The sequence below is a fragment of the Coregonus lavaretus genome, assembly GCF_964263955.1.
Source record: "Coregonus lavaretus genome assembly, chromosome: 12".
Classification (NCBI taxonomy): Eukaryota; Metazoa; Chordata; class Actinopteri; order Salmoniformes; family Salmonidae; genus Coregonus; species Coregonus lavaretus.
In genome coordinates this window covers 27920350-27934064 of record NC_139999.1, presented here as the reverse complement: position 1 = coordinate 27934064, position 13715 = coordinate 27920350, and the positions used below count along the sequence as shown (strand labels likewise).

Below are 13715 nucleotides of genomic sequence, written 5' to 3'. Positions count from 1 at the left end.
GCGTTTCCTGGCTTTGATGCGACCCGATTTGTGCCTGGAGCATGTGCACAGCGGGCCTGACTGCCCAGGAGATCTGTTTACCTGCAGACAGCCCCTTCCTGCGGGCCAGTCACTGTCTCAGCATGGCTGGAGCCAAGCCCTCATGGAGCCACCGCCATGAGCTGGACAAGTAAGTCCACACGTGTGTCCTCAGTTTCAAGAAGAACATGTTTTATTAGTTAATAGATGCCGTAAAGAGGTCAATTGAACTCAACCAAAACATTGGAATTGCCATGGAAACGTGTGGGGGGGAAAGGGTCGTTGGGGAAAGATCCCAAATCTACATTTAGGCTATTGTTTATAAAATAGTGTGAAATACTATGTTGAGGTAAGAATTGGAGTATAATGCTTGTATGGATGTCAACCCCAACACATGTTTATGTCATCGTCACCAATCAACTGCATTACCCTTAAAAACCACTTTGACTAGCACCACTGATTTCTGTATGCTAGCTATGCTAACCAGTTTTACAAACAGGAGTTAGCATTTAGCATTCACTTCTTCTAAACCTGAAAAAGGACAACTTCTAAATGTTATGCTGCGAAACAGGCAAATATATAAAAATCGGACTTATGTAACCACATTGTGGGCTTGTTTACAATACAAAAATCATGACGGATTTGACTATTTTCAAATTTGTTCGATCAGATTTGTTGAATGTGCACCAATCTGGTCAATGGAACGGTCTGCGTTCCATTAACCCCTTTACCACATCTATATTTTACTAAGGGTATTCCTGCAGAGATGGTTGGAATTGCTATAACTACATGTACAGTATCTCGGACAATTACTCAACAATGTGCATCATGCCATTTTACAGCTTGTACTTCAGTATGGATCCAGCACCCACGGAATACAACTTTCGATTTCCGCAGCAGGTGCCACCATCGCTCAATTCTGAGAGTAAGTACTGGACCCAGCCACTGTAGATTCTATTTCTATGGTACCACTCACCACTTACACCCACACTCCTTCCTTTTACCCTCTGCCTTATACCCAGCCTTACAAGGAGGGATTTAATACTATGTCTCTGAGCCAACTGGTTGATGTTTACTGGGAGGTTTTCCTGTTTCTGTAAGAATAGAGAGCCAGAATGCTGGCTGCCCAGGACCTGCTCTAAATATATCCTGGGGAATGTTTAACCAACCAATCAATCATACTGTATATTCTATTATGTACATACTTCTCATACTAGTTGTTATTACTATTTTCTTCAACTTTTTATTACTACTTGTTATTTTTTTACTTTTGTATTTGGCATTTGATTCTTGACTGATGTTGTTATTGTACTGCATTGTTGAGGAGCGTTAGCAAGCAAGCATTTCACTGTACCGTATGCATGTGATTAATAAACGTTGATTTGATTTGAACAAAACCATGAGAGGAGAGGTGCTTTGTGCTTTCAAGTAATTAAGGTGTCTCTCTGTTGACCTCCACACTTCCAGGAACCTTTTAACTTCGAGACCCTGCTAGGAGCCTGGCTAAAGTTAATTAGTGGTGCACTATGGTTCTAACTTTCTCTGGTAGTTACCAAATGCCGATATTTAGATTTAATTGGTTTTCTAACCTCTGCAGGACAGAAACATAGCCCTGGTGCACAGTGGTTACCCCCAAAGAAGTCCCGTCCCACACATCTGTCCTTGTCATCCAGCACTGAGCCCTCCACCCCTAGCCCTGCTGAGGATGACCAGGTGGTCCCTTCCTTCCAGAGGTTGTCTGTGTACGAACACTGTAGTCCCCCCCACACACCTAGCCGGGGGGCCAAACCCCTGCCTCCTCTCCCTGGGCGGGCAGACCTTTCCCCTGACCAAGCCATGGACAATGAGGTGGAATTCTTCACCAGTTCAGATGACAGACACTGCTTGGTGCCTGAGCAGTGTCACCCCAAACCCTCTGCCTTTCGCTACGGAGCCCCCAGCCGCAGGAGCTTCAGGGGCTGTGGGCAGATTAACTATGCCTACTTTGAGGGACCTGCGGGGCAGCAGAGACAACAGGAACAGAAGGAGCAGCAGCGACTACAGGAGCAGCAGCGGGTACAGGAACAACAGCGGCAACAGCACGAGCAGCAGGAACAGCAACAGAGGTTGGAGCAGGAGGTGCGGGAGCAGGCAGAGCAGCAGCCAGTGTGTCCCAGACAGCAGGACCGAGCACAGCGGAAGCTGCGGCGCTCTCACTCCGGTCCTGCTGGCTCCTTCAACAAGCCCACATCGCTGCGCCTGTCCTGTCACCACCGCCACACTCAGGGCATGGACAAACCAGAGGTGCCCCCCCGCGTGCCCATCCCCCCACGGCCCATCAAGACTGCCGACTACCGCCGCTGGTCAGCCGAGGTGTCCTCGGGGGCATATAGTGACGAGAACAAGCCCCCCAAGGTGCCCCCCAGGGACCCTTTGTTGTCTCAAGGCAGCTCCCGTACCCCCAGCCCCAAGAGCCTCCCCTCGTACCTTAACGGTGTTATGCCCCCCACACAGAGCTTTGCCCCAGACCCTAAGTACGTGAGCCGGGGCTTACAGAGGCAAAACAGCGAGGGGTCTCCCTGCATCCTGCCTGTCATGGAGAACGGCAGGAAGGCCAGCACCACACACTACTTCCTGCTCCCACAGCGGCCTACCAACCTGGACAAACCTTACCCGGAGAAGTTCCTCCGTGATATGGACTGCCCGGCAGGTCGCAGTAGAGGGGCTTCAGACCCAGAGTGGGATTGTCAGACTAAGAGGAAGGTACAGGTGGATATAGTTTGACCTGGAGGAGACAATTTAGGGAAGGACTCCAGTGGACACGAGCAATCAACCACTGGGGATACTGAAGCCTTCAAACACTTACTGCTGCTTTAACACTGACGACGTTGGTAGTTTTTACCTCGGTATTCTAAAAACATAGGGTATTTGACATACCATTTACAGTTACTGGGACTTTAGGAACTGCAACCACAACAAAGATGCATGATCTAAATGTTGTCTCTCTAACTATTGAGTGTGTGGGTAATATTTAACAATTTAGAGATTTCTTTTTTATATGATGTATTATTTTTGTACATTGAGTATATGTAAATGTTTTGCTGATACAGTGGTGCAGTTTTAGCGTATAAGCTGGACTTGTGCCTCAAGTTCTCAGTGGTGTGTGTGTGTGTGTGTGTGTGTGTGTGTGTGTGTGTGTGTCACAGGTATAGGATGTTTTGTGAGGTGTATGTTGTGTTTTTGATATTGCTTATGTGTCTCAGAACTTGGGGACAAAGGGTCAGTAAAGCAATCATTATCTCGTATTGCATATATGATGTCTAAAGAAGAGGCCAATGTATTTAAACACTTTATGAAGGATTCTCCACCCACATCCCCACTAACTCATATTATATATAAGCATGAATATAGGAATGCACATATGTTTCCTGCCTTGTTGATATTTCAGTCTTACTCAGGCCACTATGTTTATGGATGGAAGTGTATTTATGTGTTTCCCTCACTGGACGTACACTCTGTACCAGTGGGGGGAGTGGAATATTGGTATGCATATCTCCAGTGGAATGTCTAGTGCAGTTTGTACTTTGTGTTAGGCGTGTGCGCGTGGTGCAACTGTGTTCGTGTTTTCCCTGCTGAGTTTGTGTGACTTTTCTACCATATTGTAGAAAATTAGGTTAACAATATTTGTTACTGTTCTCTGCCTGTTTTCAGCACTGCTTCCAAGTACACGGTCGCAAAGTGTATCCTCCCTAACCCTTATACTACTTTCTTTCAGTGTCCAGGTCATTTTGTGCTGTACAAAAATGTGCCTGTTGAACATATGTGAATGTATGATTTTCTTACTGAATTGTATCAAACTGTTTGGGCAGCTCAGTACTTGGTCAAGCTGTGAGTCATTGTCTGGAACTAACTGCCTTCAATACTACCTCCCATGAGAATACAAATTAATACATACCCCAAAACCTTGTGGACCGTAATCCTAAAATAATTATAATTGAAACATCTAAATTAATACCGAAACATTGCCAAATATTTCTCAAAAGCCCTCAGTGAAAATATGAAGTGTATGAAAATCCAAACCACTACTTCACTGAGTCCATTTACCTTATTTCAGAATTATAAACAGAATGGTCAGACCTTTTAATTTGACATTATTTCAACTACAACAAGTGATTGTGGATCACAGAGACATTGGGCTCACCTGATAACATAGACGAATTACGCTTGACTGCGTGGGGCTTACCTACCTGAAACAGACTTTCCTGTTCTGCTAATGCATTCCTGCCTGACATGATTGCAGTGGGTGTGGTCCAGAGGCTGCTGGCGGCCAGGAAACGATATGGATTTTATTGTAATAGATTATTCAAGAACCATAATGATGACATAGTAAATGTAGCAAGTGCATCGAAGTAACCCTGGATATAAAACATGGTAGTCAAATTGGATATCAGATTAGCTCTACAGTCAAATTGTCACTTAAGTATATTTTCCCACTCAAAGGCAAAGGGAAAACAAACCTAGTAGAGGCCATGTCGTTTTTATATTTAATGTATAATAAATTGTTTACATTGTCACTGATATGTTATTTAATCTTAACCTATTCCCATGTCTTATCGGAAACAATGAAATCAAATGAAGACTAGTTCATCGAGAATAGTTGCCATTATCTGCTGTGGTGAAACAAATGCTCTGGGAGTAAAGAATAGTATGCTGTGTTTATTTAACATAATTACACTTGTCATTATGAATATTTGATCAATGTATCAGTCTTTTTTAAAGGGAAAAATAAAATGACTTAAAGTCGGAAGTTTACATACACCTTAGCCAAATACATTTAAACTCAGTTTTTTACAATTCCTGACATTTAATCCTAGTAAAAAATCCCTGTTTTAGGTCAGTTAGGATCACCACTTTATTTTAAGAATGTGAAATGTCAGAATAATAGTAGAGAGAATGATTTATTTCAGCTTTTATTTCTTTCATCACATTCCCAGTGGGTCAGACGTTTACATACACTCAATTAGTATTTGGTAGCATTGCCTTTAAATTGTTTAACTTGGGTCAAACGTTTCGGAGCCTTCCACAAGCTTCCCACAATAAGTTGGGTGAATTTTGGCCCACTCCTCCTGACAGAGCTTGTGTAACTGAGTCAGGTTTGTAGGCCTCCTTGCTCACACACGCTTTTTCAGTTCTGCCCACAAGTTTTCTATAGGATTGAGGTCAGGGCTTTGTGATGGCCGCTCCAATACCTTGACTTTGTTGTCCTTAAGCTATTTTGCCACAACTTTGGAAGCATGCTTGGGGTCATTGTCCATTTGGAAGACCCATTTGCGACCAAGCTTTAACTTCCTGACTGATGTCTTGAGATGTTGCTTCAATATATCCACATAATTTTGCCATCTATTTTGTTAAGTGCACCAGTCCCTCCTGCCACCCCCGTGCTTCACGGTTGGGATGGTGTTCTTCGGCTTGCAAGCATCCCCCTTTTTCCTCCAAACATAACGATGGTCATTATGGCCAAACAGTTATATTTTTGTTTCATCAGACCAGAGGACATTTCTCCAAAAAGTACGATCTTTGTCCCCATGTGCAAACCGTAGTCTGGCTTTTTTATGGCGGTTTTGGAGCAGTGGCTTCTTCCTTGCTGAGCGGCCTTTCAGGTTATGTCGATATAGGACTCGTTTTACTATGGATATACAGTGGGGGAAAAAAGTATTTAGTCAGCCACCAATTGTGAAAGTTCTCCCACTTAAAAAGATGAGAGAGGCCTGTAATTTTCATCATAGGTAACTATGACAGACAAATTGAGAATTTTTTTTTTCTCCAGAAAATCACATTGTAGATTGATTTTTAATGAATTTATTTGCAAATTATGGTGGAAAATAAGTATTTGGTCACCTACAAACAAGCAAGATTTCTGGCTCTCACAGACCTGTAACTTCTTCTTTAAGAGGCTCCTCTGTCCTCCACTCGTTACCTGTATTAATGGCACCTGTTTGAACTTGTTATCAGTATAAAAGACACCTGTCCACAACCTCAAACAGTCACACTCCAAACTCCACTATGGCCAAGACCAAAGAGCTGTCAAAGGACACCAGAAACAAAATTGTAGACCTGCACCAGGCTGGGAAGACTGAATCTGCAATAGGTAAGCAGCTTGGTTTGAAGAAATCAACTGTGGGAGCAATTATTAGGAAATGGAAGACATACAAGACCACTGATAATCTCCCTCGATCTGGGGCTCCACGCAAGATCTCACCCCGTGGGGTCAAAATGATCACAAGAACGGTGAGCAAAAATCCCAGAACCACACGGGGGGACCTAGTGAATGACCTGCAGAGAGCTGGGACCAAAGTAACAAAGCCTACCATCAGTAACACACTACGCCGCCAGGGACTCAAATCCTGCAGTGCCAGACGTGTCCCCCTGCTTAAGCCAGTACATGTCCAGGCCCGTCTGAAGTTTGCTAGAGTGCATTTGGATGATCCAGAAGAGGATTGGGAGAATGTCATATAGTCAGATGAAACCAAAATAGAACTTTTTGGTAAAAACTCAACTCGTCGTGTTTGGAGGACAAAGAATGCTGAGTTGCATCCAAAGAACACCATACCTACTGTGAAGCATGGGGGTGGAAACATCATGCTTTGGGGCTTTTTTTCTGCAAAGGGACCAGGACGACTGATCCGTGTAAAGGAAAGCATGAATGGGGCCATGTATCGTGAGATTTTGAGTGAAAACCTCCTTCCATCAGCAAGGGCATTGAAGATGAAATGTGGCTGGGTCTTTCAGCATGACAATGATCCCAAACACACCGCCTGGGCAACGAAGGAGTGGCTTCGTAAGAAGCATTTCAAGGTCCTGGAGTGGCCTAGCCAGTCTCCAGATCTCAACCCCATAGAAAATCTTTGGAGGGAGTTGAAAGTCTGTGTTGCCCAGCGACAGCCCCAAAACATCACTGCTCTAGAGGAGATCTGCATGGAGGAATGGGCCAAAATACCAGCAACAGTGTGTGAAAACCTTGTGAAGACTTACAGAAAACGTTTGACCTGTGTCATTGCCAACAAAGGGTATATAACAAAGTATTGAGAAACTTTTGTTATTGACCAAATACTTATTTTCCACCATAATTTGCAAATAAATTCATTAAAAATCTTAGAATGTGATTTTCTGGATTTTTTTATGATGAAAATTACAGGCCTCTCTCATCTTTTTAAGTGGGAGAACTTGCACAATTGGTGGCTGACTAAATACTTTTTTTCCCCACTGTAGATACTTTTGTACCAGTTTCCTCCAGCATCTTCACAAGGTCCTTTGCTGTTGTTCTGGGATTGATTTGCATTTTTCGCACCAAAGTACGTTCATCTCTAGGAGACAGAACGCATCTCCTTTCTGAGCGGTATGACAGCTACGTGGTCCCATGGTGTTTATACTTGCGTACTATTGTTTGTACAGATGAAAGTGGTACCTTCAGGCGTTTGGAAATTGCTCCCAAGGATGAACCAGACTTGTGGAGGTCTACAATTCTTTTTCTGAGGTCTTGGCTGATTTCTTTTGATTTCCCCATGATGTCAAGCAAAGAGGCACTGAGTTTGAAGGTAGGCCTTGAAATACATCCACAGGTACACCTCCAATTGACTCAAATGATGACAATTAGCTTATCAGAAGCTTCTAAAGCCATGACATCACTTTCTGGAATTTTCCAAGCTGTTTAAAGGCACGGTCAACTTAGTGTATGTAAGCTTCTGACCCACTGGAATTGTGATACAGTGAATTATAAGTGAAATAATCTGTCTGTAAACAATTCTTGGAAAAATTACTAGAAATTACTAAAAAGGTAGATGTCCTAACCGACATGCCAAAACTATAGTTTGTTAACAAGAAATTTGTGGAGTGGTTGAAAAACGAGTTTTAATGACTCCAACCTAAGTGTATGTAAACTTCCGACTTCAACTGTATTTATAAATCTGCCTTTGTTCTGTATTCTGTGTTTGTTGCATGTGTTGAATGGTGTGAGATGAACTCTGATTCAGCTGTTTGGCCTGTTTTATCACCCCCCCCCCCCACACACCCTCATGCAGCGCCTCATTACAGCTGGCTGCAGTCCAAACACACAGCAGAGTGACTTATTCAGACAGACAGGTATACATTACGTTCCCCTTCCTGGTTGTAAGTATGACTCTCCCCCCTGGCTACTTGTTGAGCAACTCAAAGAGGCCAGGTAAGCTGGTTCTTCACTGCTTCATGTTGTCCTGTTTAACTGTGTCCATAGCTTGAATGATGACTGGAAAAGTTATCTTCTTATTTGAAAATATTTGTCAGTGCAGTCACTCAGTTATACTATAGGACAGCTATGCACACAGAGCAGGGCTGAAATCATTAGCCAAATCCAATATAGGGTGTGGTCACCTGCTCAACATTATTCTTATATACACTACATTCCTTATTGTCTCTGGAAAGGGCAGCTCATAAATTACCATTCATTTTTGCTGTTAGCATTTAGTATTCTGGTCTATTGACAGTGATTGTGCTGTGTCATCTGAGAGGAACAAAAGGCAGCAGTGTGATCTAGGCCACCTGCCAGCTCTTTCACCTGGCTCTCGCTCAGGTGAGCTGCTAGGCGACAGCATGGACGGTGGCCATGGCAACAGACTGTGACAAGGGCTATCTATTTAAATGGTGGTCCCAAATGGGGACAGTAAAGAGCAACTACACAAAATCAAGACCAAACAAACAGAGCAATAATGAATCTGGTCTATGCGACGCATTTGTGAATTCATGCAAGAAAAACTTGCGTGCTTACATTAACCACAAGACACATCACACAAACAGAAACATGACAGGAACATGCACACAGGGGGTGCACATTTCACTGTTCATTTTTTTTTAACCATGTTTCACCTCAAGGCTGACAAAGTGTGAGATTTACCCAATGGAACAATCTCCCACTTTTTATGGCTGCTATTATTATCCTCATTATGGGTATTGCCTCTTAATTATTATATAACCTTTGCTGTTTCGCCTGCAGATGTCTGTGACAAATATTGCAGTGTGCTTGCAATGTCTAGATGTCCTCTAACACAAGTCTGCAGCAAGATCAGAAATGTCTGGATATAGTCTGTGGTAGAGACAACATATGGCTGTTTTCTATCGATGAGAGGGAGCGGTCAAATAAAACATAATTGATTTTAAAAGAATCCATCGAATGTTGTAGTGTTTTAGATACAAAAATCTTAATGTTTGAAGCATAGGCTTTTATCTATGTCTGTACAAAACTGAAACAACATGATCAAAGGAATAAACAGGATTCAAAAGCTTGAATGATGCCTCAGATTGGATACAGTATAGGAGCCCAGAGAATGCATCACATTGGCAGTGCTGGCACAGATGGCACAAAATGCTACCTGTCCCTCTACTTCAATACTCTGTTGGCTATCAGCAGTAATGCCCAGAGTGAATTAAAGCAACAGCTCTTTGAACATTGGCAATAATGCAAAATGTCATGCTACTGAACATTGCATGATGTGAACTGAACCTGTTGCATGACATTATTGCGAACATGTTCAAAGAGAAACTGTTTTTATTTGTGTTCTTTGTCATACTGTTATTGTATTCCTCATGCTCTTACCTAACTTTCTGAAAGCACATGCAGTTGTCATTAGAAAAAAGGATGTGTGCTCCCCCTAGCGCACATAGGTTGTAATTGCCACATGATATTAGATAAATATGAAAATATTACATTCCATTTAAAGATGTGAAGAATGGAAGAAAAGGATGCAGATGATCCTCTCACCGTTTATTTAAAAATATATGTGAACCCAAAGCCCAGAAGTTACATTTTGCACTTAGTCAACAGATGTAACATACACATTTAACAATCATACAGGGTAGTCTTTAATGCCAGGAAATTGTTAATCTAGATCTCATTCTATTTATCTATCAAGTCCTAAAATGACAGTAGTGTGAAGCCTTATGCTTCTGAATTCCACTAAAATAGCTGCAGTACAAAAACAATTTGATTCACAATGATTATGCATATTATAAAATAATGATTATTTATGGTAACTGAGCAAACATTTTAGGCAGCTCGAATACTTTATTCAGTGTTATTTTGAAGAAAATATATTATTGTTGGCCGTTGTGTCTTCACCTGAGAACATTTTGGGAAATCATACCAATTAAAATGTAAACATTAGTATTCATTAAAATAGAGAATCATAAACAGCTGGTGCTCTTAATAGACTGTGAAAAGTAATGACATGTAAATACTTGTTATTGTAGCATATAGAGAGGTGTGTCTGTTAGTGTAGATACTATGTTTTAAATTCACTGCCACTCTTATTACTACATGTCATTTATAATTAATAGCAAAGATTGTAAGATCTGACAAATATAAAAGACATGAAACAACAGAACTTACAGTATAACATCTGTTAATGTACTCACATTTTATGTTGTGTCAAGATGTGGCCTGAATACTCCTGGGCTGCCTTTGTCAGCTAAATCAGTGTTTGTGTAGACTGGTGAACTGCCATGGTATGGACCAAGGTCTAAAATCAAAATGACAACAAATTAGTGTTGGGAATATATTATAGAAAGTATAATATTCTGGTTGTCAGTCATTGGGACATAGAGGCATAGATGAGCATACCTCTTTGTGTGAAGTCAAAAAAGTCCTCATTGAGAAACATCAGTCTTCTGGCAGGTGGCTTGTCACTGTTCCTGAGTTATAAAAACAACATTGTTTAAACCATAGGAACATAATTTTTACACAGATTGTGCATCATTTACTTCAAATCAAGCAATCATTTGCATGGCATACAAGAATATGCCTGTATTGTGTTATGATACCCACCAAAGTTCCCCATGGTTCCTTCGCAGGACCACGATAACCACGATGAGAACAAGTATGAGGAGGATGCCTGCCCCCAGTGCACCAAAGAGTGCAGCATAGAAACCTCTTCCCCTGCGGAAGAGCTCACACTGGGGTCCATGATACTGCTCCAGGGAAGACTCATAGCACCTGTGTAAAACAGTGAGGGGGTTATGATGCATACCGCTTCACCATTTATGTTTCAACATTTAATTTGGTTACCTTTAATTAACTGAAATTACTTTGTAACGTTGTGTAACACAACTGAACATGTACCAAAATCCCAGCACTACATACAGTACATATCAGATTGAATAAATTCTGAAAACAAATAGGGTCTTACTGACAAATAGGTCCACTTTGAACATTAAAGCATTCTCCGTGTCTATGACAGTAGTCTGGGTACTGTTTACAAGGCCCTACACACTTCCAGCTGCCATCAGAGAGCTCTTCTGTGTAGTTTGCAAAACTCAGACGACAGGTCACAAATGGCCTCAAATCTGTGATATCTGATTAGAAAACAATTCCCCATCAAAATTACCCTCATATCTCTACTAAGAAATTCAATAAAAGTTTGATTTTACAAGCAATTTCAAACAAAATAAAAGTATATATAATGCACAAATACAAAAAAACATTATGCACGATATATGTTTTTAATTGCCACACATTACTCACTCCGTATTTCCGTCGGTTGGAAGGTAATGTTGGTAACCTGGATTCCCACATTTTCAAAGGCTTGACTGATGTTCATTAGGTTATCTGTGTTGTTCAAGATATTCCTAAGTGTGGGTTCCAGTTCATTGTTAAGGAAATACATTTGGGATGCATTGTTGGGATAGGTGTATTCCGCTATGCTCTCTGCAACAATACTTCCAGGTCTAGAAGAATAGACATAAAACACATTTCAAGAGTTGATTCATATAATAGGAATTTGATTTGCAGTATTTAAGTGTATTTTATTAGTTTTTGTGAAATTAAGCTTTTTTAGATGTACGAGTTTTGAAAATATAATAACCTACTTTAGATTAATGACTTTTACATCTTTAAAATTGTGTGGATCTGCTCTCCTGCAGAGAGCACTAAGCTGAAAAACAGAAAGAAAAAAGATAAATTTTATATATTTCACTTTGATCCTGTCAAAATGGTATATCAGGTAGCCATTTTAGGCCTATGTGTTATTGTAACTACTTTTTTATTCAGTAACAAATTATACCTTATTGCATTAGTATTAAATTGTTCAAATATATTACTGTACCATTATGCATTTATGAATAATGTTTTTACAAAATCACACAACATTAAAAAACATATGGCATACCTCCTTAATCAAAGTTTTGATTAATATTTGTGACTTGGTGGAGTTCATATTTTCATACTCAGGCTCAAATTCCCTCATAATCCTCAAAGAGACATTTGCCTTTCTGGTTGGTACTGCCCTCACATCTGCAAAGAAATGCAAGCCTATGTAAATACAAATAATCCTATTTTGTTATTAGTAAATTCAGGGCTGTGAATAAGGGCTTGATTCAATCCGTATCGCCAAGTTCAGCGTTATAGGGCGATTAAAATTGAAAGACAATGTTCCGTCCCGCTTTTGCAAAGTCTGCATTCATGGTAAATGCTTGCCTGACAACTCCCCCTGAATTGAATTCCGCTGCTCTATCGATCGCTACATACATTCAGTCTGAAACTGCCATCCTAGAAGTAATTTGTGTGACTTCAAAATGAGGGACGTACAAAACAAATTAATCTAACAAATCTAACTAGTCAGAGTATCAAAGTTGATAACGTCATCTTGGAGAAGAAACGTCAGTTGGCCGGAGTGATGTGGATGGGTAGCAAGGCAAAGTAAATGTAAATCGGAAATTACTTTTACATTTCAAGCTCGCTATAGTGCTGAACTTCGGCAGTACGGATTGAATTGAGCCCTAAGTTTAATGGGTCTACCATGGGTGCAAAAGGTCTCATCCTTTTATATCAAGTTAAAACCACACATGTATGGGTTCATGATAGCATCAATCATCATTCATGATTTAATGCAGAGGTGACATTCAGCTTTACTTGATAAACAACATTGACCAATATATTTTTTACTGGTAAGATAGACACTTTAGTAAGGAATTATAATGAAAAGGATAACTCACCCAAGGAAACGGTGGTGACATTACTTCCAAAAATACACAAATCTCCAAAGGTGAAGTCAAAGCAATGGCATTGACATTTGCCAAGAGTGTCATTGAAAAAACAGGGAGCACCATTACACTGACAGTCCTCTTCATTACACTGATGAGTTGTAGCTATTGTTGCGAATGATGTAAGGATAACATTTGAGGTTGAACTGTGGGCTGACGTTGACTGACTGTCTCCCTGTGAATGCACAATTGTGGTCATCGTCTCGCTTTGAGATGACGGTCTCCTTTCTGTGGTCGACCCTGGAATCATTGTCATAGGTGTGGTAAATCCAGATGAGGAAGTGATCTCTATAGGGGAAGTGGAAAATTCTGATTCACTTGTCTTTTTCGAGTGTGTAGTTGTGAATGGTGTGGAAAGACCATTTTCAGTGGTTGCCTGACTGGAAGAAATGTTAACAATGGTTTGTGACATACCTGATGTGGTTAAAATGTTGGTGGTTGGACTGGTGTATTCAGCTGTATGAGACTCCATTGAGGTAGGGATTGATGTGCTTTGAGTTTGAGTTACAGTTATGTCTTCTCTTGTAATAACAGGTGAGGATGTTATGTCTGTAGTGGAGGGGGACGTCAATGATTGAGTTATCTTTGGGGAGTTTGTAGTTGTGAATGGTGTGGGAATATTATCTTCTGCGGTTGAGAACACAGTTGTACTT

At 41.0% G+C, this 13715-nt stretch overlaps 1 pseudogene across 1 annotated transcript; it reads left to right on the top strand.

Moving 5' to 3' along the window:
• The first annotated feature begins 16 nt into the window (after positions 1 to 16).
• Positions 17 to 4820, top strand: LOC311138567 (ERBB receptor feedback inhibitor 1-like; annotated as a pseudogene). Its single transcript, XR_014615474.1, has 3 exons — positions 17 to 169; positions 861 to 943; positions 1616 to 4820. The product of XR_014615474.1 is annotated as an ERBB receptor feedback inhibitor 1-like (transcript).
• Positions 4821 to 13715: the final 8895 nt, after the last annotated feature.